The sequence below is a fragment of the Phocoena phocoena genome, chromosome 1 (genome assembly GCF_963924675.1).
Source record: "Phocoena phocoena chromosome 1, mPhoPho1.1, whole genome shotgun sequence".
In the NCBI taxonomy this organism is placed as follows: domain Eukaryota; kingdom Metazoa; phylum Chordata; class Mammalia; order Artiodactyla; family Phocoenidae; genus Phocoena; species Phocoena phocoena.
The window spans coordinates 31,485,307-31,499,110 of record NC_089219.1 but is presented as its reverse complement, the minus strand read 5'-3'; positions in this window follow the sequence as shown (position 1 = coordinate 31,499,110).

The window sequence follows — 13,804 nt, the reverse complement described above, 5'->3', positions numbered from 1 at the left end:
ATAAATAAATAAATTTATTTAAAATTTTAAAAAATTTAAAAAAATAGATTAGAAAAAAAGTGTGTATTTCATACTCCACACTCATAAAACAAAAAGGGAGAGCACAGCAACGAAGACCCAACGCAGCCATAAATAAATAAATAAGTTTATTTAAAAATTAAAAAAAAAAAAGATTAGAAAAAAAGTGTGTATTTTATACTCCACACACATAAAACAAAAAGGGAGAGTTATACATTCACATACCCTTAGATAATCTTTGGAACGATAAACAGGAAACTGGTAGAAGTCAATGATTCTTGCGAGGAAAACTTCAGGATTGGAGGATAGTGGAGGGTACTTTTCATTGCGTACTGTTGACAATGTTTGAATTGTTTTACTATGTGAATGTATTGCCTATTAAAAATAATTTTTAGGGACTTCCCTGGTGGTGCAGTGGTTAAGACTCCGTACTCCCAATGCAGGGGGCCCAGGTTTGATCCCTGGTCCAGGAACTAGATCCCACATGCATGCTGCAACTAAGAGTTCACATGCCACAACTATGGAGCCCACCTGCAACCAAATAAAGACCTGATGCAACTAACTAAATAAATATTTTTAAAAATAATAATAATTTTTATTTTTTAATTGAAGTATAGTTAATTTACAATGTTGTGTTAGTTTCAGGTGTACAGCAAAGTAATTCAGCTATTATATGTGTGTGTGTGTGTGTGTGTGTGTGTGTTCTTTTTCAGATTCTTTTCCATTATATGTTATTACAAGATACTGAGTAGAGTTCCCTATGCTATACAGTGGGCCCTTATTGTTTACCTATTTTATATACAGTAGTGTGTATATGTTAATCCCAAACTCCTCATTTATCTTCCCCTACCCCCACTAACCATAAGTTTGTTTCCTGTCTGTGATTCTGTTTCTGTGTTGTAATAAGTTCATTTGTATCATTTGTTTTAGATTCCACATATAAGGGATATCAGATGATATTTGTCTTTCTCTGTCTGACTTACTTCCCTTAGTATGATAATATCTAGGTCCATTTATATAGCTGCAAATGAGATTATTTCATTCTTTTTTATGGCTGAGTAATAGTCCATTGTATATATATACCACATCTTCTTTATCCATTCATCTCTTGATGGACATTTAGGTTACTTCCATGACTTGGCTATTGTAAATAGTGCTTCTGTGAACATAGGGGTGCATGTATCTTTTCAAATCATAGTTTTGTCTGGGTATATGTCCAGGAGTGGGATTGCTGGATCATATGGTAACTCTATTTTTAGTTTTTTAAAGGACTCTCCATACTGTTTTCCATAGTGGCTGCACCAATTTACATTCCCACCAACATTGTAGGAGGGTTCTCTTTTCTCCACACCCCCTCCAGCATTTGTTATTTGTAGACTTTTTAATAATGGCCATTCCAACTGGTGTGAGGTGATATCTCATTGTAGTTTTGATTTGCATTTCTCTAATAATTAGTGATATTAAGCATCTTTTCATAAAATTAATTTTTTTAAAAAGTAGCATTCAGAGATTGAATAAAGGTGGAATGATACTATCTGAGGCAGAGAGGGTAGATAGCTATCTCTACATATGTGCCAGTCCCCTCCTACCCTGCCTCCCTATACTGCAGAAGCTGGAAAGCTAAAACTACATTTCCAAACCTCCTTGCAGCTGGATTTTTTTTTTTTTTTTTTTTTTTTTTTGCGGCACGCGAGCCTCTCACTGTTGTGGCCTCTCCCGTTGCGGAGCACAGGCTCCAGACACGCAGGCTCAGCGGCCATGGCTCACGGGCCCAGCCGCTCCGGAGCATGTGGGATCTTCCCAGACCGGGGCATGAACCCGCGTCCCCTGCATCGGCAGGCGGACTCTCAACCACTGCGCCACCAGGGAAGCACTGGATGTGTTTTAAATTCCCTGATGCGTGCCTAAGGGGCTTGTTGAATCTGGAACTGAGTTAAGTGGGGGAGAAGTGAGGCAGCATGTGAGGATTTAAGGTGTCATCACTCTGGCAGTGGCTTCCTCTTCCTCAGATCTTGGCTAAGGTGTTGGGTTCTCAGAACCAATAGTTGGGAAAACAACTTCCTAATTCCCCACTTTTCTGATGTGGCAGAGATAACAGTTTTCTTGGTGAAAGCTGTGCCTGACTTAAATCAACCCTCATTCAATAACCAGCTCTGAGCATAGATCATTATAGTTTGTGAGTCTTGTTTGTAGCAGTCTCTGTGAGGTATATGGGGCCAGTCTCAAGTTGATGTCCCTAACAGGGGCGGTCTTGAAGGTTAAGGGTGTAGTGGACACTTGACATTTCTTTAGGGCCCTCAGCATTGGAACCCCCTGTCCTGCATTTGGGGAATCCTCTTGGTTATGAAGCTAATCTATGGGGCCTGTCATCCTCTACAAAAGCTGAAGTGCTAGGAACTTCCTTTCCACATCCCTTGCAGCTAGAGCATCAGCATGTGGACAAGGCTCTGCCAGTCCAACACACCTGCCTCAAAGCTGGCTAGAAAAATTTGTTTCAGGAAGATCACTTCCTGGAAAAGCAGTGGCTGCAGAGGTAGTGGTCAGTCCAGTACTGAACACTGGTTGTATCATCGGCACAGTCATATCCAGAGTTCTGCAGCCATGGCAGTGGTGTCCTTATCACCAGACCAGTTCTGCACCTTGATATTAGCTGTTTCTCATTGTGTGGCCTAGAATATGAGTCTTCTCTTCAGCTCTCCCACTGATTCTATGAGCTATTTAATATCCTTTTAATAAATTTCTTTTCTGCTTAAAACACCCAGAATTCGTTTCTGTTGTTTGAAATTAAGAATCTAGATGGATACAAATAAAGAAGACAAATTCTCCCACTTAGGTAGGGCTTTTGCCAGCAAGATTTGCAGTTTAAGGAACACACTTTGCATTAACACAGGTATGGTAATAAGTGGTAGTATGTATTCACCTGTGCTGTCATGTATCTTGCTTATATTAGTCAGGCTTCTTTGGAGAAGAATAGATACATCAAATTGGCTCACACAGTTAGGGAGGCTGAGAAGTCCCACAATCTGCTGTCTACAAGCTGGAGACCCAGGAAAGCCGGTGATGGTGATGTAATTCAGTCGAAGTCCAAAGGCCTGAGAACCGGGGGAGCTGATTGTTTAAATCTCAGTCTGAGGGCCAGAGAAGACAAGATGAGATGTCCCAACTCAAGCAAGTAGGAAGCAAAAGAGGATGAATTCCTCCTTCTACTTTTTGTTGCTCTATTCAGGCCCTCAATGGATTGGATGATGCCCATTCACATTTGGGAGGGCAAACCACCTTACTGAGTCCGTGGATTCAAATGCTAATCTCATACCGAAAATCCCATCCATTCTTACAGACACATGCAGAAATAATGTTTAATCTGGGCGCCCCTTAGCCAGTCAAGTTGACACATAAAATTGACCATCACATACTGTATTGATAAGGATTCTTTTGGTTGTAAAAAACCCCGAAAAACTCAATACAAACCATATTAGGCAAAATGGGAAAAATATTTTGGGCTCATCAAATCTGTTGCATTGAGGAGAGTTAGGAATACAGGTGGGCTGCAGGACTCCCTCCCTATTTTGTCTCTGTCTTTTTGTTTTGTTTTGCTTTGTTTTTAGCACATTGGCTTCATTTCCTCTCATTGGTAACTGGCTTTCTCTACATGGCAGGAATGTGACTAGCAGGTCCTAAGTTTTTCAATGTACAACTTCCAACCCCTGGAGAAGGATGAACGTTATCAATTCAAGCCTGAAAAATCCTGGAGAAGGAGTTTAATTGGCCTGACTAGAATGAAATGCCCTCCTAAGACCAATCAACTGTGGCCAGGAGGGATGTGATTATGTAAAAATATGGTATCTCCCATGGGAGTCATGAATTGTGAGAAGGGAGGAGTTAGTGTCCAAAACAAAGGAAGAGCGCTAGATGTTTAATACCACAGGTATTTATTATGGTTCACCTGACGATCACATACACACATATGTATAGGCACACACACGTGATCTTTCTTCCCACACATACTTTTCCAAAAATTCCCTAAGTAATACAATGCAATTAAACCATATACAACTTCAAGCACATTCACATTCAAAATTACACCTAGTTATTGAATCCATCTCTGAGCACAGAATCTCTAGGTGATGTCTAATCTCAATCAGATTCATATCTTACAACTTATGGCCAAAATGATACATTTAACTATAAGCAATACACCATGTATAAAACAGTACAGGAAAAACAGCATGACCTTGTGTGGGCTGAATTATAGTCTTCAAAAATTCATATGTTGAAGACCTAATCCTCTGTACTTCAGAATGTGGTTGTATTTGGATAGTGTCTAAAGAGGTAATTAAAAGACGTTATTGGGGTGGGCCCTAATTCAGTAAGACTGGTAGGCTTACAAAAGAGGAAATTTGAACACAGACATATACAGAGGGAATATACAGGGAGAAGATGGCCATCTATAAGCCAAGGAGAGAACCTCAGAAAAAAAAAACTCTGCCAACACCTTGATCTTGGACTGTAACCTCCACAACTGTGAGAAAATAAACTTTTGCTATTCAAGCCATCCAGTCAGTAGTACTCTGTTATGGCAGCCCTGGCAAATTAGCGCAGTCATCAGTTAAAACTCTCATTTAAAAAGGGAAAAATGGGTGTCACAGTGGTTAAGAAGCCGCCTGCCAATGCAGGGGACACGGGTTCAAGCCCTGGTCCGGGAAGATCCCACATGCCACGGGGCAACTAAGCCCGTGCACCACAACTACTGAGCCTGCACTCTAGAGCCCGTGAGCCACAACGACTGAGCCCACGTGCCACAACTACTGATGCCCATGTGCCTATAGCCTGTGCTCCGCAGCAAGAGAAGCCACCACAATGAGAAGCCTGCGCACTGCAACGTAGAGTAGCTCCCGCTCACCGCAACTAGAGAAAGCCTGTGCACAGCAACGAAGACCCAACACAGCCAAAAATTTAAAAAAAAAAGAAAAAGTCGGCGGGGGGATAAGATACAACATACAGATTTATTCCAAGCCCTGATAGAATATGGTAAGGCCTACACATTTCATAGATGTTCATTCGTTAACTCATTTTTCTGACCAGGTCACCACATTTACATTTCTGGAGGGTACCATTCACATGATAGCAGGTGTACACTGAACAACCTGTGCAGCTCTATGTAGAGGTCACTTCCTTCCAGTAAGTAAATTCCTTGGTTAGAGAATCTGGTCATCCTGGATTATGACCATGAAGAGATTTTCCTTGTCCAGGATCCTTCAGAAATACTCCTTGAGAGGGGGATAAGAGAGGACTCCTCTCCAGGGAGCTGTTCTGATTCAGTGTCACTCCTTGTACTAGGAAAATATTTGGGACTGGAGAGTGCCTTAGGGGTTGCACAATAGATCTCAGTTTTTATTTTGTTTTCATTTCCTGGTAATATAATTTCCTTAAGACTTTTTTTTTTTTTTTTTTGCTGCTTTGGGTCTTCGTTGCTGTGCATGGGCTTTCTCTACTTGAGGTGAGCAGGGGCTACTCTTCCTTGTGGTGTTTGGGCTTCTCATTGCGGTGGCTTCTCTTGTTGCGGAGCACAGGCTCTAGGTGCGCGGGCTTCAGTAGTTGTGGCTCGTGAGCTCAGTAGTTGTGGCTTGTGGGCTCTAGAGTGCAGGCTCAGTAGTTGTGGCGCACGGGCTTAGTTACTATGCCGCATGAGATCTCCCTGGGCCAGGGCTCGAACCTGCATCGCCTGCATTGGCAGGCGGATTCTTAACCACTGCTACAGCATGGAAGTCTGAATTTCCTTAAGCCTTAAATTAGCTGGTTGCCATTTAACTTCATGGAGGGGGCGGAATCTATTATCATCAACTATTTTGTTTGTCCATTGCTCCATAACAAATGTTCCTAAAATTTAGTGAATTAAAACAACCACCATAGCTATTTATTTCTCCCAATTCTGTGAGTTGACTGAGCTCAGCTGGACAGCTCTTCTCTCCTTTATGATATTAGCTGGGGCTTCATTAATGCCTGGTTCAAACGGGCTGGAACATCGGAAGATGGCTCCCTCATCTCACTGGCAGTTGACTGGGAGCTCAACAATTGGAGCTGTTGACCAGAGTTCCCCCGTCATCCTTCACATGGCCTCTCCACAATCTTGAGAGCATGCCAGCTGGGTTCCAAGAAGTGTTCCAAGTACCGGAAGTAGATGTTGGAGATCTCGTAACCCCTGCATCAAAAGTTAAGCAGCATCAATCCCCCCACATTATTTTAGTCAAAGCAAATTACAGGGCCAGCCCAAATTCAAGGAGAGAGGAAATAGATTTACCTCTCAATGGAAACAGTGACAAAGAATTTGTAGCTGTCTTTAATCTACCACAGCAACCAATGTTTCTTACGTAAAACATGATCTGAAAACCCTTGATCAATACTTTGCTAAGGAGAAGCAGGATCTGGTGCCAGATTATCTGGATTCTGACACCCACCAGCTAGAATCACTTAATCTTCTATGCTTTAGGATTTATGAATAAACATATATGTAAAAACTCTTAGGACAGTGTCTGGCACAAAATCTGTACTCTGTAAGTGCTTGCGATTGTTATTAAGGAGGAACCTAAATGATCTTTAAATGAAAGAAACATCAAATAATTAGGCTTATGGTCTGGAAAACCTTCTTTTTTTTTTTTTTTTTGCTGTACGCGGGCCTCTCACTGTTGTGGCCTCTCCCGTTGCGGAGCACAGGCTCCGGATGCGCAGGCTCAGCGGCCATGGCTCATGGGCCCAGCTGCTCCGCGGCATGTGGGATCTTCCCGGAACCGGCCACGAACCCGTGTTCCCTGCATCGGCAGGCGGACTCTCAACCACTGCGCCACCAGGGAAGCCCTGGAAAACCTTCTTTTTCAGACTAAATTTCAAGTTTATTCAGATGAGATAAAATCTGTGGAATTAAGGTAATAAGGTGGGTGAGAATCAGAGTAAATCAGTCAGAATAATCTAAATGTTCTGCAACCAAATTGTCCTTAGTTCTTTACTTACCTTTTAATAGTTAAGCAAATGATCTAAATGGGGAAATATTATCAGGTCTGAGATAAAATCTGTGGAATTAAGGTAATAAGGTGGGTGAGAATCAGAGTAAATCAGTCAGAATAATCTAAATGTTCTGCAACCAAATTGTCCTTAGTTCTTTACTTACCTTTTAATAGTTAAGCAAATGATCTAAATGGGGAAATATTATCAGGTCTCGTCCAGAAAAAATTTATAGTAATCATTGCAATTGACCTTGATCTACACTTGGTTGTTTTTTTTTTTTTTTTAACACATGCACAAAATCTCCTACAAGGAAGGATTATTAGGCTTAATTTGCTTGAGGACTCTGAGATGCTGATAAGCTTTAAATTCCTGGGTAGCTGCTTCTTTTTTTTTTTAATGTATCTTTATTGGAGTATAATTGCTTTACAATGTTGTGTTAATTTCTGTTGTACAACAAAGTGAATCAGCTATAAGTATACATATATCCCCATATCCCCTCCCTCTTGAGGCTCCCTCCCATCCTTCCTATCCGACCCCCCTAGGTCTTCACAAAGCATCGAGCTGATCTCCCTGTGCTATGCGGCTGCTTCTCACTAGCCATCCATTTTACATTTGGTAGTGTATGTATGTCAGTGCTACTCTCTCACTTCGTCCAGGCTTCCCCTTCCACCCACTGTGTCCTCAATTCCGTTCTCTATATCTCTGTTTTTATTCCTACCCTGCCACTAGGTTCATCAGTACCGTTTTTTTTAGATTCCATATATGTGCATTAGCATATGGTATTTATTTTTCTCTTTCTGAGTTTCTTCACTTGGTATGATAGACTCTAGGTCCATCTACCTCATTACAAATAGCTCAATTTCCTTCCTTTTTATGGCCTAGTAATATTCCATTGTATATATGTGCCACATCTTCTTTATCCATTCATCTGTCGATGGACATTTAGGTTACTTCCATGTCCTGGCAATTGTAAACAGTGCTGCGATGAATATTGTGGTACATGTATCTTTTTGAATTGTGGTTTTCTCAGGGTATGCCCAGTAGTGGGACTGCTGGGTCATATGGTAGTTCTCTTTTTAGTTTTTTAAGGAACCTCCATACTGTTCTCCATAGTGGCTGTATCAATTTATATTCCCACCAACAGTGCAAGCGGGTTCCGTTTTCTCCACCCCTTCTCCAGCATTTATTGTTTATAGATTTTTTGATGATGGCCATTCTGATTGGTGTGAGGTGATATCTCATTGTGGTTTTGATTTGCATTTCTCTAACGATTAGTGATGTTGAGCATCTTTTCATTTGTTTGTTGGCAATCTGTATGTCTTCTTTGGAGAAATGTCTATTTAGGTCTTCCACCCATTTTTGTATTGGGTTGTTTGTTTTTTTGATATTGAGCTGCATGAGTTGCTTGTGTTTTGGAGATTAATCCTTTGTCAGTTGCTTCGTTTGCAAATATTTTCTCCCATTCTAAGGGTTGTCTTTTTGTCTTGTTTATGGTTTCCTTTGCTGTGCAAAAGCTTTGAAGTTTCATTAGGTCCCATTTGTTTATTTTTGTTTTTATTTCCATTTCTCTAGGAGGTGGGTCAAAAAGGATCTTGCTGTGATTTATGCCAGAGAGTGTTCTGCCTACGTTTTCCTCTAAGAGTTTGATAGTGTCTGGCCTTACATTTAGGTCTTTAATCCATTTAGAGTTTATTTTTCTGTATGGTTTTAGGAAATGTTCTAATTTAATTCTTTTACATGTAGTTTTCCAGTTTTCCCAGCTCCACCTATTGAAGAGGCTGTCTTTTCTCCACTGTATATTCTTGCCTCCTTTGTCAAAGATGGTGACCATAGGTGCGTGGGTTTATCTCTGGGCTTTCTATTCTGTTCCATTGATCTATATTTCTGTTTTTGTGCCAGTACCATACTGTTTTGATTACTGTAGCTTTGTAGTATAGTCTGAAGTCAGGAAGCCTGATTCCTCCATCTCCTTTTTACTTTCTCCAGGTTGCTTTGGCTTCCTGAGATACTTCTACCATGCTTTGTTTTGCATGTAACTTGCATACCATAAGTCTAGTAAAATTATTTTTGTTTTGCTCTGTTTTGGCTTTTATTTCTTCAACCACAAACTTGAAAGACATGGTGCACATTTGCCCAAAGGTAGAATAGACAGAACCCATTTTGTTTATGAATAATCTGCTAATAGAAAATGGGAGCAGAACCTCCCTTCAAGGTATGATCAAGACAGAGTTTCAAGGAATGCTTGAATGATAGTAATTTGTCAAGAAAATTCAACAGACCTTCATTAGCTCTCAATATTTTTAATTCTTTTTTTTTTTTTTTGGCTGTGTTGGGTCTTTGTTGCTGTGCGTGGGCTTTCTCTAGCTGTGGTGAGTGGGGGCTGCTCTTCTTTGCGGTGTGCAGGCTTCTCATTGCAGTGGCTTCTCTTGTTGTGGAGTACAGGCTCTAGGTGTGTGGGTTTCAGTAGTTGTGGCTCACAGGCTCTAGAGCTCAGGCTCAGTAGTTGTGGCACACAGGCTTAGTTGCTCTGCGGCATGTGGGATCTTCCCAGACCAGGGATCAAACCTGTGTCCCCTGCATTGGCAGGTAGATTCTAAACCACTGTGCCACCACAGAAATCCCTCTTTTTAATTCTTTAGTCTCATTCAGTTGTATGTACACATTAATTTCCAGTTTACTATGTCAGAGACTGAGGTGTGAGGGAAATATTTTCAAAATAGTTCAGCATCTCTGTGGTAGCAGCCTCCAAGATGGCACCCAATAATCCTCGCCTTGTGATATTTATTTATTTATTATTTAAAATTTTTTCCCAGCTTTATTAAGATCTGATTGTATAACATTGTATAAATTTAAGGGGTAGAACTTGATGATATGGTATGCCTATATATTGCAAAACGATTATCACAATGTTAGTGATGTATAATTACACATATATGTCACTAATATATAAAACATAATTACTTTTGTGTGTGTGTGCATGTGCGTGTGTGTGTGGTGAGAACATTTCAGATTTACTCTCTTAGCAACGTTCCTGGCCTTGTGATAGTCATGCCCTTGTATGTCCCCTCCCACATTTGATAAAGACTGACTTGTGAGATCAGTATAATTCTATCAAAGTGATAGTATTAACCTACTGAGAATAGGTCATAAAAGACATTGCCTCTTCTGCTTCAGTCCCTTTGGTAACTTGCTTTTGAGGAAGTCAGTCACTATTTTATGAGGACAATATGTAGCCCTGAGAGATACTCACATGGAGTGGAACTGAGGCCTCCTACCAACAGCTGACACCACCTTGCCACTTGGAAGCAGATCCTATAACCCCAGTCAAGCTTCCAGATGACTGTTGCTCTAGTTAACATCATTTATTTATTTATATTTTGGCTGCACTGTGTCTTAGTTGCGGCATGAAGACTTCTCAGTTGCGGCATGTGTGCGGGATCTACTTCCCCTACCAGGGATTGGGCCCGGACCCCCTGCATTGGGAGTGTGGAGTCTTACCCACTGAGCCACCAGGGAAGTCCCTAGTTGACATCTTTATTGCAAACTCATGAAAGATCCTGAACATCCCAGCCAAGTTGCTCCTGAATTTCTGACTCACAAACACTCCAAGATATAGTAGTTTATTGTTGTTGTAAGCCACTAAATTTGGGGGTTAGTTTGTTATATAGCAATAGATAATTAATATAATCTCCATTTTCAAGAATAATGACAACGGCCCTCAGTTGATAGACAGCAAGACAACGACCTCAGTCTGACAACCATAAGGAACTGAATGAACTCTGCCAACATTCAGTGAGCTTCAGATAAGTTAATATCCCCCTTTGAAACCTTGATTGTATCTTACTTCGACACTGTGAGGTACTGAGCAGAGGACTCAGCTAACCGGTACCCAGACTCCTTACACATGGAAACTGAGATAATAAATTTGTGTTGTTTAAAAAAAAAAAAAAGAATAATGGTAATCAGGGAAAAGTTAGCCATACTGTGACCTGTAACAATATAACAAAATCTCCTTCTCCAGCTTTATCCCATAAGATGTATTAAACAACAGTATATTTATTTTATAAGTAAATTTGGCAGGAAATATCCTATTTAGTCCCCAAAGCTATTCCTAGAGGGCATTGCTAGTTTGGGGGATGAACATGTTAGCAGGCATTATGGGAAATGTTACAGGAAAGAGGTCTGACAAGCTTGGGAAGTGCTAGGTGAAGCAAAGTTGAACAGACGTGTCTGTTTGTTACAGGACTTCTTAGAGCCTCATGATGCTGACATTCACTGTGACTCTTCAAGGGAAAGTTAATAATATGAAACATTTTCTACACTTAATTAAGCAAGAAACCCTTCTTTCGGGATCATGTAATGAGACTAGGATCTGTGGAATATACTTGGGACACTGGCCAAAGAGAAATGACCTATGGGATCTTCCCAAGCTGAACACCCCATTGTCAATTTTGTCATTCAGAACTTTCAGAGATAATTATGTCTGCTTCAAGCACAGAGAATAAATAGAAGTTTAAAATTCTTCTTGTAATAATCTATAATGGAAAAGAATCTGAAAAAGAAAAAAATATATATAAAACGGAATCACTTTGCTGTACAGGTGAAACTAACAGAACATTGTAAATTAACTATACTTCAATTTTTAAAAAGTTAAAAATTTTATCAAACTGCAAAAAAATGGCAGTAGAAAAATGAAATCATAAAACCCTGCAAAGAAAACAGGAGATATTATGAACAATCTAGGAGTGACGGAGATCTTCCTAGCCAATACTGGAAATGCAGAAGCTGTAAGGAAAAGATAGACATATATTTTTTGAAATTTATTTTTTTATTTTATTATTTATTTTTGGCCGCATTGGGTCTTTGCTGCTGCGTGTGGGCTTTGTCTAGTTGTGGAGAGCGGGGGATACTTCTCATTGTGGTACACAGGCTTCTCATTGCAGTGGCTTCTCTTGTTGTGGAGCATGGGCTCTAGGTGCCCGGGCTTCAGTAGGTGTGGCACAAGGGCTCAGTAGTTGTGGCACATGGGCTCAGTAGTTGTGGCTTATGGGCTCTAGAGCGCAGGCTCAGTAGTTGTGGTGCACGGGCTTAGTTGCTCCGTGGCATGTGGGATCTTCCTGGACCAGGGCTTGAACCCGTGTCCTCTGCATTGGCAGGCAGATTCTTAACCATTGTGCCACCAGGGAAGCCCAGACATATTTTATCATGTAAAAATTAAACTTTTCTAAAAAATAAATTTATTTATTGTATTTATTTATGTTTTTTGGCTGCATTGGGTCTTCATTGCTGTGCATGGGCTTTTCTCTAGTTGTGGTGAGCAGGGGCCACTCTTCGTTGTGGTGCATGGGCTTCTCAATGTGGTGGCTTCTCTTGTTGCGGAGCACAGGCTATAGGCATGCGGGATTCAGTAGTGGCGGCAATGGGCTCAATAGTTGTGGCTCGCAGGCTCTAGAGCACAGGTTCATTAGTAGTGGCACAAGGGCTTAGCTGCTCCGCGGCATATGGGATCTTCCCAGACCAGGACTCGAACATGTGTCCCCTGCATTGGCAGGTGGATTCTTAACCACTGCAATACCAAGGAAGCCCTTAAGTTCTTTTGTATGCTTAAAAAATTGTAAACAGATTAATTGATGAGAAATAGGTTAGAAAAATACATATTTTCAATTTTGGGCTTATGCATAGGGAATTAATATTTATAATATAAATATCTCACTAACTGATAAGAAAAGAAAAGAATAATCCACTTAAAATGAACAAAAGACAGGAAGAGATAATTCACAGAGGTGCAAATCTTAATGACCTACAGCCATTTGAAAAGATGTTCAAACTGACATGTTAGAGAAATGTAAGTTAAAGTTCAATGAAATACTACTTTAGACCCATTGGACCAGTAAATAGTAAAAAGATCAATAGTACCTATTACTGGAGGGGTTTTGAGGAAAAATTAACCCTCATATATTGCTGTCGTAAATGTAAATTTTTTTAGTTCTTTTTGGAAAGCTGCCTGGCAGCATCTTCTATAATTAAAAATATGCAACCATCGATCCAACTCCTGCAAAATCTATTCTATACAAATAAAAGCACTCATATATAAAGACAAATGTGTAATAATGGGTATGTTCGTTTGCTTGGACTGCTATAACGAAATACCACAGACTGGGTGACTTAAACAACAGAAATTTATTTTCTCACAGTTCTGGAGGGTGGAAGTGCCAAGATCAAGGTGCTGGCAGGTTTGGTTTCTCCTGAAGCCTCTCTTTGTTTGGCTTGTATTCGACTACCTTCTAGCTGTGTCCTCACATGGCCTTTCTTGTGCACTGCATCCCTGCTGTCACTTCCTCTTCTTGTAAGGACACCAGTCCATTGGATTAGGGCCCCACCCCTATGACCTCGCTTAACCTGAATTACCTCTTTAAAGATCCCATCTACAAATAAAGTCACATTGGGGTTAGGACTTCAACATATGAGTTTTGGGATGGGACACAACTCAGTCCATAACAAGATGTTTACAATGAAATTGTTCAAGGTGATAAAATACTAAAAATAAAAAGAATGTTTATCAAGCATAAGAAGTAATATTAAAAGTCTTTTTGTAGCTGCTAATGTGTTTTGTCCCCCCATCCCAACTCTTCCCTCTACATCAGAATGGCCAGTATCTTGATTTTTTTCATTTTTTCCTACTTATCTTTATAGTTATTTTTTAAAATTAATTTTTATTGGAGTATAGTTGATTTATGGTGTCGTGCTAGTTTCTGCTGTACAGCAATGTGAATCAGTTATAAATATA